General features: G+C 50.1%; 1 long non-coding RNA gene and 1 pseudogene across 1 annotated transcript in view; one reads left to right on the top strand and one right to left on the bottom strand.

Annotated features, from left to right (window-relative positions):
- Window positions 1-19,312, bottom strand: part of LOC149343930 (uncharacterized) — a 142,069-nt gene that overhangs the window by 87,094 nt on the left and 35,663 nt on the right. The gene's annotated exons all lie outside the window — the stretch shown is intronic.
- LOC149343932 (uncharacterized) lies at window positions 10,952-12,756 on the top strand (annotated as a pseudogene).

Below are 19,312 nucleotides of genomic sequence, written 5' to 3'. Positions count from 1 at the left end.
ACCCTGAATTTTGTGACACAGTTACTGCGTAATTTCCTTTCCTCAAATACAATTTTCATTTTCTTCATTACGGCTCCTCATTATGTCTTCTTTCACTCCCACTTCCTCCCTTCCTCTACGGTGCGGTTCAGGTGTCCACCGAGATGACAGAGAATTACTGCGCCATTTCCTTTCCTCAAAAAGCGTTGCGTTCAAAGGGCAAGGCATCGCGCCGAACAGGTGGTGGCGTTCCGTGGACTCCCTGGCAGCGCTACAACGTGCTGTCGCGTTCCACTCCTAAGGGCGAAGCTTAAGCGTCATTAATTAGCAGTTAATTAGTATTCAGGCATTAATCAGTAATTAACCATTAATTAGTGATTTGTCATCACTTAGTAATTAGTACTCAATTACATGTGACGCCACCAGTGCCACAGAAACAGCGAACATGGTGCGGAAAACGCTTCCGCATCTACCCACTTTAGAAAGTCAAAGTGCCCCCTGAATTTTTGAGAAGTTCTCTGGCTGTTGGTGTGTTCCTGCACTTGTGCATGTGTCTAATTCGAAAAATCAGCTGGAACCTCCGTACTGTGCAATTGCTCTTTATCGTGCGTTTCGGTCTGAACGATCTAAAAATCTTGAGTTTATTGAACTTTCGAGTGCATGGTGACACTCCTTTTCATGTCGCCAACCTATGTGTTTTGGCTTATCTACCTCCTCACTCGTACATGTAGAGGTTGCAATCAGTGTTCCTGTTGCTGCTTCCTTCTTTTTCGTATGTTCATACTCTTCCACTGACCACTCCGGTGTCTTCCGAGGGCAGGGACAACGATGTCTTCCGGGACTTTAACGTAGTAGGGTCAAAGGTGCCGCTTAGCGGTAACCACGGCGTCGGTGTTTCGACAAAAGCAGGAGGACCACCTGCCACCCAGGTCACTTGAACTTGCGATGTCATCGCATCCGGCCCACCAGATTAGAAAAACAGCTCTCCGGGAAAGGCGGCAGTTAATGCCTGGCCGCCAGGGGTTGGTCGCCGAGAGCAACCTTAGGTCTCAAAAACCCAACCAGTGGCTGTTTTTAAAACTGCCACCTGTCGGGGCAGTGGCATCGCTTACCCCCTGCACCACTGAGGAAGGAGTGCTGTGGGTATGATGACGATCTGCCCGCGATCTATCAATTAAAAGTAGAAGACGACCAATTCGACAAGTATGGGCATGTAAGCAGAACCGAGCCGTTAGACAAGTAGAATAACCATTCCCTCAAGTATGGACATATAAGCACAACCGAGGCGGCAGAGTACTTGCGTGGGAGGGATACCTAATGTCGTCACATTGCCAGCGGTATTGCCATTCCAGTCTCAAATAAGGCACCATCTAGACGAAACTGACGTTCTTCTAACCTTTTTCTGTTCAGAGACTGTTGAACATTGCTTTGGTTATCAACATCTTAATGTTTAGACCTACCGTTCTGCTCTGCCTGACTAAGTAATTGGCGATGGTTTGGCATTCAGCCCATGAGTGACACAGTAAGGAAATGTCATCGGCCAATTGAAAAATATTCGGGTATTCCCTTTTGATTCTTACACCCAACTGCTCACAACATAGATATCTGAACACCCCCTGCAAACAGGTGGTCAATATGATTGACGAGATCCTTTCCTAAATGGAATTTTATTCATCTTTTTATGGATGACTATAGCGGCTGTACAGCCGTATAGATATCTTCCCGCATTTTTAGATAAAGTTCTTCTAGGCTACTCTAATTACAAAAGATGAGATGGTCATTAAAATGATGGATTATTAACAAGCTCTAAGAAGGCCTCGTTTGAATGTGAAACTACGAGCGATTTCAGAATAAGCTAGGCTTCTGGCGGGGCAGCAGATTAGGAAAACATGTCCTCCGCTTTTGTACCTTTTTGGAAACTTGTTTCTTGAGAGTGGAAAAAATCATACACGCGAGACTACTAACGTTTTAGTTACCCAATATGCCGGTGAGCGGAAAAGCTGTACCATTTTTTAATTAGGCGTTCGGACACACGTTTGCGGATGTTCCCAGGAAGGGAGTTTGTGTGCAGTGGTCTATGCGCTAGTACATACTTAGAACCCAAGACATGTTTTCGTGCTCTTACTTGCCTGTTAAATGCAACATCTAGCAAGTCTTTTGAAGCGTTTTGGGGGCCTCACCCTCAGTCGTCCCTCCCAGGACCGGCAAAGATTGCAGGAAACGAACGGCGCGGAGCATGCCGGGACTATATGCACAGCATCCCTGCCCCTTCCCCCTGCAGAACGCACCCTACCTGGCGCCGACAAAAATCAGTAGTTTAAGCCAGGGCGAGGCACGTGCCGCCGGTCAGTTCTGTGGTATTACAGGTCTACGGTTGACCTACTGACTCGTCAGCGCCTTGTCACGGTTCAGAGGAGCGTCGCCAGCGTGAAATAGCGCATGCGCACAACTATTCCCATCAGCCCGGCTGTCACCAGCTAAGGTCTTGTCTCGACCATTACACACGCCCGTCGAGACACTGTCCGTACGCAACCGCCGTTCGCAGTAGTGTCGCGGAGGCAGAAAATTGTGTCTTACAAAGTGAGCGACCAATTCATCCATTTTGCTTGATGCTTGGCTAGCTGTTATCATCTTAAGCTAGCTTAACTCCTCGTCGTGAATGCGCGTCAGCCTTTTTGCAGCTAAACATGGACATTTCTTATGGGACTTAAGCGCCCCCAGTAGCACAAGATGGCGGGTCCACGCGTGTCCGACATGGACATTGAGGGCTGGTGGCTGCCAGCTTTAAACCTACATGGGTCCCTCGTGTGTGGAGTGTAGGCACAAAACGCTTTGGCTGCCGACTTGAAGCCCGAGTGGAGCCCTCCTCGGTAATGCATGGGTTTAAATGGACTGGGCAGCCCACCTAGGTTCCCCGCAGATACATGCGGGCTAAGATGCTGGCCCTGTTAGGGAGAAGTGCGGGTTATCCCAAAAGGGGCGGCCCGTACATCACCGTGAGGGAGCGGTGATGGTTTTATGTGGGTAAAGAGCTAGTATTCCCGAATTCCGCCTACATGGGTCCCATGTAGAAAATATAGGGGCTAAACTTTGGGCTTCACAGTGGCGAAGCATGGGCATGCAGTTTGGGCTTTCTGAGGAACAGCTGCGACGGTCCCGCATAGGCTAGATATGAGCACGTTTGCAATCCCACATGCAATTACCATGCATGCAGTTTGTGCGCATAAAAGAAACTTTGGAAATTCTAAAGTGTGCTTGATGAAAGCCTTGTGGCCGACCCAATGCCGCTTCCCCGAACCGCTTGACGCGGAATCCCTGGGCCGCTTCGGAGTTATTAGTCTCACTCACTCGACTGCAACGAGACGTCTGGAGAAGGACCGGCCGTGCAGCTGCCACCGCCGACGCGTGCGCACTCGTTCTACCGCTACTGTGTGACGTCACGGTTGCTATGCACAGCGGCGCCTCCACTGGCGTGCCTGTTGCTAAGGAGGGCAGGAGGTTGCGCCGCTGCGCGAGGAAAGGCCATAGTTGGCACGATCCCAGCGCACGGCCAGACATCGCGAGCATGAGCCATTAAAGGCTTTTGCCTTAAAAGATGGGCCTACATGAGGGTGAAGTGTGGGCACCGCCAATAGAGGCTGCCCGTGCAAAACCCTGATAGAGCAAATTAGGCTGTGTGTTGGCTAACAGCAGCATTGCCGCCTGTAGCATTCATTGGTCCTGTGTACAGAAATTACTTAGGCTAGGCATGGACATATTTGCCATTCCCACTTCTTCCCCACCTGTATCCTTCATATCTAGTAGAAAAGCACTAAGCGTAGGCTGCGCAGTAGTGAAACAGGCAGTGTGTGCATGAAAGACGCGGGCTACATGACGGTGAATTGCGGGAAACCGCAATAGGGGATACCCGTGCAGCACCCTGACAAACCAAGGCAGTTGTGTGTGGGCCAACGGCTAGTACATTTCCACCTGCAGCCTTCGTAAGTGCTGCGCTGATACTCTGAGCGACACAAAGCAGAAACTTCATGCGCCATATGTGAGGTAGCTGGGAAACACCTATCGACAGTACTACGTACATTAGTTGTACACGAGAAGAGTTGACATCCTCACATTTTGCCTGCCGGCTTGCATAGCCTACATCGGTCGTAATAGGGCTAAGTGTGACCAAATAGCAAGACCTTCCATGTTTCAATCTTTTGAGGAGCTCCAGTTTGAACATCATGTTAATAAAAAAGCTCGCCTCTTTGCCTGAGATTATCGTGCCTCTTTTGCGCATATCGCATTGGATTTTTTCTGGTGTACTACAGTAGTCGCGGAGTAAGCTGCCAGCATAAGGTGTCTTGCTAGTTTCAATGCACTTCACTTACGACCGGACTACAAGCGCGTTCGTCGTCTGCATGCAACATGTGGTGCATGGCCTTCACAACTAGTCGCCGCGGTGGCTCAGCGGTTGTGGCGGTCGGGTGCGGACCCTAAAGACGCAGGCTCAAACGCGCTGGTTCGATTCGTGATAGGGAAGAGATGCAGCGAGGCAGCTGATGCGCGAATGGCCCAATTCGAGGGCGCCCTCCGTCGACTCGCCCCCACCATTGACCGTCTAGTAGAAAGCTGCGCCACAATGGCAGCCAACATCCAAACCCTTCATGCCAGACTCGATACCCTTACGAATCTCCCGGCATCAGCAACCCTCTTGAAGTTAACAACCCCTCATAACTACCCAGCACCCATTATTGTCGCCACATCGGAGAGTGCAACCGCGCGCTCACGTGCAGGCGGCATTCTTAAATCACCCGTCGCGCTATCACAGCGCCCCGAACCCTACGGGAAACGCGATGGCTAGCTCCCCCTTCACAGTTTGGCAATGGAACTGCAGGGGCTTCAAGGCGAAGCGGCGAGCCTTGGAGCACACCCTGCAGGCCCAGCCGCACACCCCCCACATCATCGCACTCCAGGAAACATACATGGACACGAAACTTACCAGCTACGCCGCATATAACCAACAAACGACACCAGACCACCAGCCCAACACCGCCATCCTGGTCCACCGAAATTTAGCAGCTAATCATATAGACCTTAGTTACCCCGAGGTTCCGCACACTTTCGTACAGGTCCTACCGAACAGTCGCTCACAAGCCCCGCTCCACATCCTCAACGTCTACAGCCCCCCTAGCGACAAAAGCACACGAGTGGCAACCCTCGTTCGTAAGGCCTGCGCGACTGCACAAACAGGGATGCTACTCATCTTAGGTGACTTCAACGCGCCGCATACCGAGTGGGGCTACCCCCGTAAAGCATGCGATCGTAAGGGAGCCAAAGTGTGGGAGACAGCCCAAACACTGGGTCTGACACTACTCCTAGACCCCGACAGGCCTACTCGCATTGGAAACAGTGTCACACAGGACAGCTGCCCCGATCTCACTTTCGCCCGCAACATCCCAGACGCACGCTGGGAAAACCTCGGCATGAACATAGGTAGCGACCACTATGTTCTCAGCACAACCTTCACGGCTACACACAGCAAAGCCCCCAACCGAACAATCAGGCACATTAACTGGGACGCCTTCCGATACGTGCGCGGCAAACGCACTTCGGCCCCCATAGACGACCTGGACACATGGACAAACTCGCTGCTCGAAGACACCGCCAATGCCACCTCCACGACTACCCAGGACGAGGATGGCCCCTCTCCCGACGCCAAACTCATACACATGTGGGAGGCCCAGCGCAGTCTTAGCGTTCGCTGGCTCCGACAAAAACACAATCGACCCCTCAAGCTCAGTCTCGTTCGCCTCGAGCGAGAGATCGAAGCTTACTCCATCAAACTGAGTCAGGAGCAATGGCATCAAACCTGCGACCGTCTTAACGGCCAGTTAGGGTGCAAAAACTCGTGGTTCTTGCTCAGACATCTACTGGACCCAAATAACACCAAATCCACATCTCACAAGAACCTCACCCGTGTCATACACGCTTTTCAGGGAACAAATGAGGAACTCCTCGCTACCCTGAAAGACAAATACATCAATACTTCCACTGAAATTCCCATCCCTTCAGGATACACGGGTGCTCAGAACACCAACATGGACGCCGACATCACGGCAGGAGAAGTCCGCACCGCCCTCAACCAGATTAAAACCACCGCGGCCGCTGGCGACGACCACATAACCAACAAGATGCTTCGTAACCTCGAATATCAGTCCGTCGAGGCACTCACGGACCTCTTCAACCAACCCTGGCATGACGGTCGCCTTCCAGACACCTGGAAGCATGCCAAAGTGATTTTCATACCTAAGCCATGCAAACGACTCGAGCTGGGCAACCTTCGGCCCATCTCGCTCACGTCCTGCCTGGGAAAGGTCATGGAACACGTCATACTCAACAGACTCCACACTCACGTAGACCAAAAGGACCTTTTTCCCCCCACTATGATCGGCTTCAGAACCGGCCTCTCCACTCAAGACATTATGTGGCAAATCCAACACGACATCCTCGATTCGAGACCCATCCGAGCTACACGAACCATCCTAAGCCTAGATGTCAGCAAGGCTTTCGACAACGTGTCACATGCTTCCATCCTGGCAAACCTCTCACAAATGAATGTAGGCACTCGCACTTACAACTACATCGCCGACTTTCTTCATAACCGTACAGCAGAACTTCACATTGCAGACCTTCACAGCGAGAAGATCACACTAGGCACCCGAGGAACACCACAAGGAGCAGTCCTATCTCCGTTCCTTTTCAACACTACAATGAGAGGCTTCCCTCCACTCCTGGAAGAGATACCTCAAATTAAACACTCAATATATGCCGATGACATCACCCTGTGGACCACCTCTGGCTCTGACGGGGAAATCCAAAACTCCCTCCAAACCGCAATCGATAAAGTACACTCCTTTGTACAGGTGAACGGGCTCACATGCTCCTCCACGAAGTCCGAATTACTAGTCATCAGGGACAGACGAGCTCTCCTGCCCGTCCCCGACCCGCAAGAACCTATTGTGCTTCAAGTCGACACACATCCCATACCTCCGGTCCGCACCATCCGCGTTCTGGGTATGTTAATACAGAACAACACGCAAAACTCGGAGGCCATTCAGCGCCTCCGCACCACAGCCAATCAGATCAACGGCCTTATCCGCCGCATCAGCACCCGCCGCAGAGGTATGAAGGAGGATGACCTCTGTCGGCTCACTCAAGCTTTCCTCATTAGCAGGATAGTCTACTCCTACCCCTACTATCACCTCCGCCGGAAGGACGAGGAAGCTGTGAACAGCGGTACTGGGGCTACCTCAGTACGCCAGCACACAGCACCTCCTCCAACTCGGCATCTACAACACGCTCACAGAACTCATAGAGGCACACAAGACCGCCCAAATCCACCGCCTCTCCCGCACTAAACACGGGCGGCTCATACTTGACCGTCTCAACATCAACCCCATAGGCGACGTTCACCCCACAACGCCCATTCCTATAGGGGCCTATAGCCGCCTAGTTATAAAACCAATCCCCAAAAACATGCTACCTGGCCGCCATGACAAGCGCCGTCAGCTGAAAGCCCAAGCACTAGATGCCACATACCTTGCCGACGAACACGCAATATACGTAGATGCTGCACGGCAAAGTGCAAACACATACGTGGCTTGTGCAACCACGCCACAGTCTACTCTCGTCACCGCCGCCACAGTAGTAGCTCACTCTCCGACAGCGGCAGAAGAAACCGCCATCGCGCTGGCCATCGCTGACCCACGTACGCGCACAGTCCTCAGCGACTCCAAAAGAGCAATACAAAATTACTCGGCAGGTTTTATCTGCCACCCCGCTGCACGCATCCTTCGCGGCTGCACTCCCGACCATAAGATCGACCTGGTCTGGGTACCCGCCCACGCGGGAAACTCTGGAAACGAAGGGGTCGACCGACTAGCCCGAGGACTAACCAACCGGGCGGCCGGCCCCACGGACCCAGACGCTCTTGCCGAGGCTCCCCAGACCTTTGCCGAAATTACCAACCTCTACAGAGAGATGAGACGCCAGTTCCCGCCTCCACACCCCGACTTGAATCGAGCGCAAGCCACCTTGCTCCGCAGGTTGCAGACACACTCTATCCTTAACCATTCTAGACTTTCACTCATCACAGACGGGGAATACGACCCCGTCTGCCAAAATTGTTACCAGGGAGAAATCGCCAGCCAGGCTCACATCCTCTGGGGTTGCGCGGGAAATCCGCCCCCTCGAACCTTACTGCCAGCTCCCTCCGAAGACGGATGGAACCAACTCCTCAGAAGGCCAGACAAGAGCATCCAACTGGCACTCATTTCGTGGGGCCAGGAAGTCGCCCCCACCTGGGGGCCACACCAAGCCCACCTGCCCTAAATCCCGCCAATCTATAGCAATAAAGTTGTTTCTCTCTCTCTCTGCAGCGCTCGAGCGAACAAAACAAAATAAAAAACACGCGCAGAAACCTCACACCAGGGGCACGCTATTGCGAAAATTGTTTTTCGATCTTTTGAAGCGAAAAGCTTCATAAGGCTAGTCAACACCGAGGCTAGCGTGGGCCTCGCCGTCAGAAAAAGCCACAGGTGCGCATGGGCGAACTGCGTGACGTCACGGTGGACACCCGAACCCCGCCGTAAGGAAAGGAAAATGAAAGAATTGGTTTTAAGGAAAGGAAACGACTCCTGCCTCTTTCATATCTCGGTGGATACCCGAACCGTGCCATAAGGGCCTTAAGAAAAACGAAATGAAGTGAAAATTGCATTTAAGGAAAGGAAATGCCTGTCTCTCATATCTTGGTGTACACCCGAGAGGAATGCACGCCACAGTACATGTCTCTAAAGCAACCGTCTAAGACAGCACCATATTCACTACACGCGCAGCTCCTCCTCCTCCTTGCCGCACCTTCTCGCTTAGAGATATTCAGGCTTAACCTTAGCTAAGTCACAGCAAATTTTTTTCTTTCGCCTCACCATCACCTTCCCTCCTCTGCCTGGTTCGCAACAAAAAAAAAATTGGCTGAGGCTTAGCTAAGGTTAAGCCTAGTCAGATGCGAAACATATTGATGGCTAGGCTTGGTAATACATGGCTTTCCTTGGTTGAATACTTGGTCATTTTAATAGAACCACTAGAAGTGTAGCAAGGATTGCTGTGGCAGCTATATACGGAATCATCGGTGAATTCAATGCAGAGTGTACAACCGCTGCCCCAGCACCGGCTACAACAGCATTCTTGGTACCCATGGAAAGTACATTGGAAACACCCTTAGTTATCCACCACCGCCACCATTCCAGCGTTCCGAACTTGTAAAACTACTGACGGACTCGGTGGCAGCACTAGTGGAAGCATTCCTGACAAGTTCCTCGCTTTGTTCTTCAGTTGTTGTAGAACGTTGTCGCCGAGCCGCATATTGAGCACGCCGCTTAGCCAGACGTTCATCCCGCTCTTCATCGGTCTCTGTGGCACGCAGAAGCTTTCGCTTCTCGTTCAAATCAGCCCTGCTTCTAGGCGCCATCCCAACACCTGGCCGCCTCGTAAGTGCCCGGAGAGTTGTTGTTGTTGTTGTGACTGAGAGAAGGATGAAAAGGAAATTGCACGGGCCTGCTACTGGCTCGAGCCAAGCCACCACCGCTGCCACGTGCAGATAGAGGAGAGTTAAAAGATCATAGGAAGAAGAGAGGGGAAAGGAAAGACGCGCGTCGCAGCAACAATTGCGTCCGCCGGAGCGGACGCTGCTCAAAAAACAGATAAGCGGCCGAAGCCGCGCTCGCCGAAGCGAGAACAGATACACGTTGTTGTTGTTGTTCTCGCGACGCAAGCTCAGCTTTATACCGCTGCTGTAGCGTCACGTGGTCAGCTGCAGCGCCTCTGATGTGGAGCCTCCACCGCCGCGGCCGACCACGCGAGCCGGCAGCCCAGCTCTCCTCTGCTGTGACGTCATGTTGTCACGTGGTGTCACGTGGTCCCGCTAAAGGTCAATGGTGGCTCCACCGCCGCGCTCGACAGGCTGTAGTGTAGCTCTAGTAATATGCTTCGCATAAAAAACTGGCAGAGGCTTAGCTTGGCTAAGCCCGGTAGGTTGCGAAAGCAAACCAGGCCTTGGTCGAAACACCTTATATATACACATCCACGCGTAATCTTCTTTCAGAGAGAGGAAGGAAAAGAGAGAGAGAGAGAGCAGCAGCGGGGTTTGTTACCCTGGGACTGCGGCGATGAGTTGTTGTGTTGTTGTGACTGAGAGAAGGATGAAAAGGAAATTGCACGGGCCTGCTTCCTGGCGAGGACCGCGGCGACGAGCCGAGCTGGTCTCCAGTTTTCTCTCCGCTTGGTGTGACGTCACCACAGCTAGCGCCTCCTCGCGGTTGCGGCGCGCAGCAGGTGCGCGGCGCGCCGTGGTTACCCTGGAACCGCGCCGACGAGCCGAGCTTGGGCACCGCCACCGAGGACTTGCAAGGCGGCGCGCCACCTCCTTTCACAGCCGCCTACGTCACGACCGCGGGATGGAGCCGGGAATAGTGAGGGGATGAAGCTGTTCACGCAGATGAGTTGAGCCGTTGAGTTACTTCTACCAGTTGAGCCGGTTTGGCTGTCACCACAAAGAACTTCTACCGGGTCGGCCGAGTGGCGAGGCGAGGGCATTCCTTCGGTTGTTGTGTTGATGCAAAATTGTCATCGAATAGACCTCTCCCGGCCTACGTCATCAACGCACGTGTTTCTGGTCCGATGGGCAAAACATGCGCCGTACCAGGTGGGAGAAGAAAGGCTGACAGGCGTTTCGAATCAGGGAACAAAGCTGGTGGGGCAGTGCTCGGCACCTGAAAAACCGGTTCAGAACCGAAAGTCGACGATTTTGCCCATCGGGGCACACCTTTTTGACGTCACACTGTTTACATCAGGGAGAGGTCTATTCCCTCGTGTTGGTTGTCAATGGTGACGAAAAGGTGCTCTTGGAAATACGAGCCTTGCGCAGGCACACATCAGAATGCCTGGCTCATACTGTGCCCCAAATTGCAAGTCTAACTACGATGTGAAAATCTCAAGTGTCCGCGTCTACAGGTTTCAGAGCGACCCGTAGGAGAGAGCGGCGTGGACAAAGGCGATTTCTCGTGAAAATTTCACGCCAACAAAGCATACTGTGGTAAACATCGTTTTTTTTATTATTATGCTCTATGTATCCGTAACATAAAATAAGCGCTTTTCCTTATGTTTGTTATGTTTATTGCGGCGCACTAGCTCCCTCGCCTATAGGTATTTGTTAAGTCTGTGTTATGCTCGCTTCGATTCGTTTCACGTAAGCGTGGCTAGAACTATACATTACTCTTTTTTTTTCAGCTGTGCGAGAAACATTTTCTCTCAACAGACTTCGTTAGAACTGCAACGTACACGGATGCGCAGACCGGCAAGGTGATTGAAGTGCAGCTGGAGCGCCTTCGCCTAAACCAAACAGCAGTGCCCAGTGTGTTCACCGACTGCCTGAAGGATCTATCTCGCCCGACAGCGTCCAGCCGGGAGGCACCACAAGAAAAGAAAGCTCGATTAGAAGCGGCGTCGCGGCGAAAAGCTACTGAGCTTTCTGTTGCCGCTCAAGCAGAAGAAAACCGGAAGAACAAAGTGGCCAGTTTCGGCGAGTTTTGCGGTGCAATTGCAAACTCCTCCATTTCCGACTTCTGGACTGTGATTGTCAAGGAGTCAAAGGTCCTATTCTTGGATCTGTCATTTGATCGTGCTCCCGCTGTGCGTAGTTCGGTGACAGTGTCAGCAGAAGTGTTCGTTGAGGTGTTTATTGGAGAATAGCGCATCAAAAACCTTTCCACTGTGAATGTGCATTCACACTTGCAAGATCTCAGGCAGCTAAATGAGGTATTGCAGTCTGTTCAGCAGCTACAAAGTGGATGCTCTGCGGATGGAAACCGAAAGGCTCACCATCTTCTGGAAACTTTGTTGCTACTGCTTCTTGATGTGTGCAATGAGTACCAGCAACAAGAATATCAGGGATGGCACATGGAAGTTCTCAAATTTCTAAGCAGTCAAGTAGAGCTTGTTTTGAAAATGCTTTACGTTACTCTTCAGACATGATTGTTTTTGCGGGACTGCTTTACACAATATCACCGCATGCATATAAGTTTATCCGAAGTTCTATGAAAGTGAAGCTGCCCCACCCTGTAACCACAAGGCGCCTCTGCTCTTCATATCTGCTAAACCCTGCCCTCGAGCAGTCCGACTCTTCCTTCTTGAGCTATACGAAGACAGTGTTGAGCATGATGAAAGAACTTGAGCGGACTGTTACTCTGATGATGGACGAGATTCATCTCCGAAGCTACTTTGATTATAAAGCTGGCTTTATCACAGGCGCTGCAGTAAACAGCTCAAGTCCAGCCAAAACATCATGTTTTTATGGTGCAAAGCCTTCTTTCAAACCACAAAGTTGTTTTTCACATTCTGCCCGTAGCTCAGACTGATGCAGACACTCTTCATAAATTCTTACACAAACTAATTAGGAGTCTTGAGTCACTTGGTGTGAAAATTATAGTAGTTGTCTCAGACAATAACTCAATAAATCGAAAGGCTATGAAATTTTTCGCAAATCCGCCAAAGGCCAGCATTGCCTATCAACATCCAGCTGATTCTTCTCGGCCCTGTTTTTCATTTTAGATCCAGTGTAATGTGTTAAAGTCGGTGCGAAATAACTGGTTGAACCAGCGTAACATTGGAAAATGCATGTATTTTCCAGACCTGAACGGCGCTGAACCAAAGCCGCCGATTCTGACAGCATCATTTAAAACTTAGCGGGAGCTCCACGATGCAGAGAAATATGATCTGTTAAAAATAGCGCCAACCCTATCGTTAGAGGCACTAGACCCATCGAATATGGAGGGTAAAACGTGAATCTTGCACTTCGCATTTTCAATGACTCCACAGTGGGTGCACTGAAATCTACCAGCACACAGCATGCAAAAGAAACTGCTAATTTTATTGGTACAATTCTGACTTGGTGGCGGATAGTCAATGTAAAGACGCCAAGGAAAGGTGAGCTACTGCGGGATGAGATGCAGTATCCTGTGAGTTCCACGTCATGCCCTCAGTTGGAATTTTTTAAGAAGATAACAGAGTGGCCTGACTACTGGGCTAGCCTTAAGCATGATGCAGGGCGTTTCACACGAGAAACACACATGGCTCTCGGACACACAAGCCACGCTCTGCATGAAATTTCACTTTACTGTTTAGAGGAGCTTGGGTTTAAGTATGTCCTACTTGGAAAGTTTCAGACAGAATCTCTAGAAGAGAGGTTCGGAAAATATCGCCAGCTGAGCGGTTCTCAATACCATGTCTCGGTTTGGCAGATTTATGAGTCCAAGAGCAAACTGCGGCTGCAAAAAGTCCTAGATCTTCCGGACTTTGACTTGTCGAAGACAACTGCCAGCTCAAATAATGAACAGTTTCTGACAAAATTTACAACGGAGACATTGAGAAAGAAACTTCAAGGATGCTAGCTGTGACATACGTTGCTGGATATTGCGCACATGCTGCGTTGAAGAAGCCCATGTGTACATCGTGTAAAGAAATGCTTGTTTTAGAAAATACCGATTTAGACAAAGATGAAAACATACTCATTGCAGGCATGACCAACGTTACTAGCTTACTTCTTCAGTTTGCAAACTCTAACGCCGCGGATGTCACCCTTGCCTGTACCGCCGAGCGGGGGCGCTCTCGTCGCTGTCTGACCGGATTATCGGCAGAGTAGCCGCGCGCTGACCACGTCAGCGAAGACTACAGCGAAGCGTATTTGTGCCAGACGTTCTTTTGTTGGGTTAAACTGCTCTGCAAGTTGATCGCTGCTCCTCTGTGTCTTGCCAGATTTATATAAGTGCGTTTCGAGTGACGCAGCTCGTGCGGCGTTGGCTCCGGCTGCAACTCAACACAGAAGCGCAACAGCGTCGGTGCACCCGCGCTATGCGTCCGTGAGTCGGTGCGGCCGAGCTGTCGACCTGTCTGCTCCCAAACCAAGGCAAGATAAGCGTCCTACGTAATGTGCGACCGCAGTTCGCACTTACCATCGCCAAGGCTGCAAACATTTTCTGGAATGTGTTGGAAGAGCTAGAGAAGTGCAGCCTTGCTCGCTTGGGTTGTGCTGAGCACGAGTCGGCATTCGCTTGTCAGGTACTGAACTTTGTTACTGCCACAAGAATGCACTTTTTCTCCAGTACGTGTCTTGTCTCTTGTAAAAGAACGTCTCTTGTAACTGTTTCGCCCATTAAAAGTGGCTCTCATTAGGGTGCATAGGTTTTTTTTTCTATATATATTGAATTAACTGCTTTCAATCTGACCAGTGCTATTACCGTCATTTTTCGCGTTTTATGACTTTAATAACGTCGAAGTTTCACGGTGGTAGTCCTGTATCTCCCTGTTAAAAAGCCCGTATGCATCGTTTACTGTCTTGCTTCAAATGGATGATACTTTGCCTTAGGTTTGGATATTTTCGGCAACATGCGACTCATTTACCGTGTCGTGGTTCGCCGGAAGCAAAGAGTTATTCAGTTTGCAGGGAAGTAAATGAAACAAAAAACTATGCCCGACCAAGAACCAGATGTCTCATCGAAATAGCTAATGATTCAGACATCGCGATCGTACCTCTGCCGCCCAGGACCGTTCGCACAGCCACTGTAGTTGCAAATTCAGAACAATATTTGTGGTCTATCTTGGAAATAACTTCTTTAAACAGAAATTACCGGCGTAAAGTGGCTTGAAACACGGCGTGCTCGTCTCATAGCGATAGTTCGTGTGACGAGAGACCGGTCGGAGCGGGCCAACAGCGTCAAAAGCGCCACATCACGAAAGGGAGCCGAATGGGGCCACGTTTGGCCGCCGAACTGCAGCGGAGTTTCCAAACTGACCAGGTAATCTAGTAACGTTGGGCATGACAACAGGGAGTTTGAAATTTCCCCAAGCAGTGGTCGTCAATGCAGTGCTCTTTACTCAGATTCTCCTTGACAAGCTTAGAAGCCAGCAGTATTCTTCGCAGTTTCTTGTTCTGGCTAATCAAAAAGAGGCACTGGTAGCCCTCGTATCTCATGATCTTGATAGGTTTGAGGTGCCAGACTACTGCGATTCGGGGCATTCTCCGCAGGAGCTCATGCATCACATTCTCAGTGCGGCAGCCAATACACTGCTCAACAATCTATGCAAAGCAGCCAACAACAAACTGGCTATGCCAAAACCAAAGCGAAAGCTGCAAACTGTAACGAAAAGAATTGAGTGCACGCAGAACTACTGGAATTGTTAAAAATATTGTTAAAAATGCATAAGAGGTGTATTGTTTCATCTTGCTGTGATTATGCTGCATTGTATATATTTTCCTATATTTCGTGCTGTTTACCTTAATAAATCACTCGTTTCTTGAAACACTGTAGCCATTCATTCCTGACTTCTTTTCTTCTGTGTTGTCAACAAGCTGTATACTTACATTGCTTTAAATGCCGTGTATGGTTCTTTGGCAACTGAATTTAAATTATGTGGTAAATGACCTGGCCTGAACATTTTCATGCGGACACCGCGGCGAAATTTACTTGCGGAAGTAAGATCGTATCAATCAGCGCAAAGTACAATAATTTGTGCGAACGCTAAACAAAAACAACAATATTAAAAGTGATTGTGTTTCTATCGGGAAAGTATTTTGTAATAGTAGTTCTTAATACTACTGGTCCTTGCATGAACGAAACGGTAGGACCGGCCAACGTTACTTGTCCAGTAACTTTGGTACCGACGGCATCGGGATAAGGAGCGCGCTGAAGATCCGTCGGGGAGTATCGCGCGAAGTGAAGCCGACTTCCAGGCCCATCCCGCGAGCGTGACGCCACGGCGCCGCGCGGAGGCCTTAAGTTAGTCTAGGTGGTGGTGGCTGGGGGCCCCTTTTTTCGCAGCTGGTATGACGTCACCACAGCGAGCGCCTCCTCGCGGCTGCGGCGCGCAGCAGATGTGCGGCGCGCCGTTGTTACCCTGGGACCGCGCCGACGAGTCGAGCTGGTCTCCAGTTTTTCCTCCGCTCGGTGTGACGTCAGTACGGGGGTCGGCTAAAGGTCAAACGTGGTTACCGTCGGGACCACGCTGACCGCTCATAAGCTAGCATAGTACTGCTTTCGCAATAAAACCTGCTTACACTGGCTTTGCGGAGATACAGTGGCGGCAACTGACAAAGGACAGGGTTAAATGGAGAGACATGGGAGAGGCTTTCGCCCTGCAGTGGGTGTAGTCAGGCTGCTGCTGCTGATGATGATGACACTCGCTTTTCTGTCGGCATTAATTTCTTCCGCGAGGGCTCCTCCGTGTCTCTGTCCTGTCCCTCCTAGCCCCTTTCCCCGAAACGGCGAGGAGGTGCTCGCTCTACAAGCCACTAGCGAACATTTCAGCCGCTCTCCCGCCTTCCCTTCGATGGGGCGCTTCCAGGAAGTGGCGAAGAGGCTTTGACTACTACTTGTTTACTGCGCCCGGCCACAGCGCGTTGACGTCATGCAGAAATACTCCCCCACTTTTCCCGCTTTGTTTTCGGGCAGGTTTTTGTTCTCTCCTGCGGTTCGGTTGAGCGTGAAGCAAAGAAATGGGGCGCGAAAACACGTGCTGATGCTCGCTTGACTTCATTCGCTATGTGAAATACAGGGTGTGTTCTGAAAGTAGTAGGACTGGTTTTTTCCTGGGCGAACGGGCGGACGAGAGGCGGTCTGCGCGTGCAGGATCGTTGAAGGGGGATATTGGGAATGCTGGGAAAAATCGCCAGTCGGCTCTCGGCCGTTGAAGATAGCAGGTAGCTTGTACTGTGAACCCCTGTCGAAACGCCTCGTCACGAAAAATCATGGAGTGTTTACCGGATCAGCGATACGCGAACAAATTTTTTGTAAATCTTGGTAAAACGGGCAGAAACTCAAGAAATGATTGAGGAGGCCTACCGGTGACGCTGCCATGGGTAGTCCAGGTGTTTTTTGAGTGGCGCAAGCTCCGATGTTGCAGCGATGGCGTAGAGGTAGAGCATCTACCTCGCGTGCAAGAGGACCGGGGTTCGAATCCTGGTGCCACGCAATTCTCCACCAGATTAAAAAAGAAACTCCGCGTGTCGATGGAATTGCATAACCAGGCTTGGAGTGCGCCCTGATTTCGGTGACCAGAACCGACAACGCACTTACTCACGAGAACAGGATTTGGCCACCCTGGTGTAGTACTTGGCCACAACCTTCTATGAACAAACCAATTAACCCTCGGCCCTCAGTCCCCAGCGACCGCGGAGCAACTGACCAAGGCGGCGGTCAGATCTGTGACGCAGCGGAGGGTGCTAAGAATCTCTGGCTCCGGACAGGCCGCCATTGGAAACTGAACCTGGCAAAGTTTAACGCAAGAACCTTATCAAGTGAGGCTAGCTTAGCAGTGCTATTGCAGGAATTAGCCGGTATTAAATGGGATGTCATAGGGCTTAGTGAGGTTAGGAGGACAGATGAGGCGCATACAGTACAAAAGGGCGGGCATGTACTGTGCTATCGTGGATTAGCAGATAGGCGAGAACAAGGTGTGGGATTCCTCATTAATCAGGATATAGCTGGCAACATCGAGGAGTTTTACAGTATTAACGAGACAGGGGCAGCTATCGTAATTAGGCTTAATAAGAGGTACAAGCTGAAGGTGGTGCAGGCCTACGCGCCTACATCAAGCCATGATGACCAGATAGTTGAAAGCTTCTATGAGGATGTGGTATCGGCAATGACCAATTAAAATCACAGTACACTGTACTGATGGGCGACTTTAATGCAAAGGTAGGTAAAAAGCAGGCTCGAGACAAGGCGGTAGGTAACTATGGCATAGGTTCTAGGAACAGTAGGGGAGAGTTATTAGTAGAGTTCGCAGATAGAAATAATTTACGGATTATGAATACCTTCTTCCCCAAACGAGCAAACAGGAAGTGGACGTGGAAGAGCCCCAATGGTGAGACTAAAAATGAAATAGACTTCATACTGTGTGCACACCCTGGCATCGTAGAGGATGTGGAGGTCCTCGGTAAGGTCCGTTGTAGCGACCACAGAATGGTAAGGTCTCGTGTTAGCTTAGATATGAAGAGGGAACGGAGAAAACTGGTGAAGCGAAAGGCTATTAACGAGTTAGCATTAAGAGGGAAGGTAGATGAATTCAGAATGTCGCTGCAAAACATATTTGCCGCTTTAACTGAAGAAGGCGACCGTAGTGTTGAAACAATGAATGATAATCTTACAGCTATCGTTACAGAATGCGCCGCAGAAGTAGGTGGTAGGATGGTTCGACAGGATACCAGCAAACTATCTCAGGAGACTAAAGATCTGATTAAGAAACGCCAAAGCATAAAGACGTCTAACTCCACAGACAAGATAGAACTAGCAGAGCTATCGAAGTTAATAAATAAGCGGAAGGTAGCCGACATAAGAAAGTTTAACATGTAGAAAATCGAGCATGCTCTAAGGAATGGAGGTAGCCTAAAATCAGTGAGGAGAATACTGGGCATAGGTAAAAACCAGATGTATGCGCTAAAAGACAAACAGGGCAATGTCATCAGCAATATGGATAAGATAGTTGAATTAGCCGAAGAGTTCTACACAAATCTATACAGTAGCGAAAGTAATGATCAAGCTACTGAGGGAGGCAGTCGAGCACAGCAATGGGACATCCTGCCAGTAACGAAGGAGGAAGTAAAGAAAGCCTTAGGAGCAATGTAAAGAGGGAAAGCAGCTGGTGAGGATCAGATAACAGCAGATTTGTTGAAGGACGGAGGAGATATTGTGCTACAAAAACTAGCCACCCTGTATACGCAATGACCTCGAGAGTACCAGAAGCTTGGAAGAACGTTAACATTATCTTAATTCATAAGAAAGGAGACGTCAAGGACTGGAAGAATTACAGGCCAATCAGCTTATTGTCCGTTGCCTACAAAGTATTTACTAAGGTAATCGCTAATAGAGTCAGGACAACCTTGGACTTTAGTCAACCAAATGATCAGGCAGGCTTTCGTAAAGGATACTCGACAATAGACCATATTCACACTATCAATCAGGTGATAGAGAAATGCGCACAATATAACCAACCCCTATATAGAGCCTTCATTGATTATGAGAAAGCATTTGATTCAGTGGAAACCTCAGCTGTCATGCAGGCATTGCGGAATCAGGGTGTAGAAGTGTGTTATGTGAAAATATTGGAAGATATTTATAACGATTGCACAGCTACTATAGTTCTCCATAAACTCAGCAATAAAATTCCAATACGGAAAGGTGTCAGGCAGGGAGACACAATCTCGCCAATGCTCTTCACTGCCTGCTTACAGGAGGTATTCTGGGGA

This window comes from Amblyomma mixtum, chromosome 5 (genome assembly GCF_055824585.1).
Source record: "Amblyomma mixtum isolate Tamu chromosome 5, ASM5582458v1, whole genome shotgun sequence".
In the NCBI taxonomy this organism is placed as follows: domain Eukaryota; kingdom Metazoa; phylum Arthropoda; class Arachnida; order Ixodida; family Ixodidae; genus Amblyomma; species Amblyomma mixtum.
Note: the sequence above shows the minus strand (reverse complement) of the source record. Positions and strands in the feature narration are given on the sequence as shown.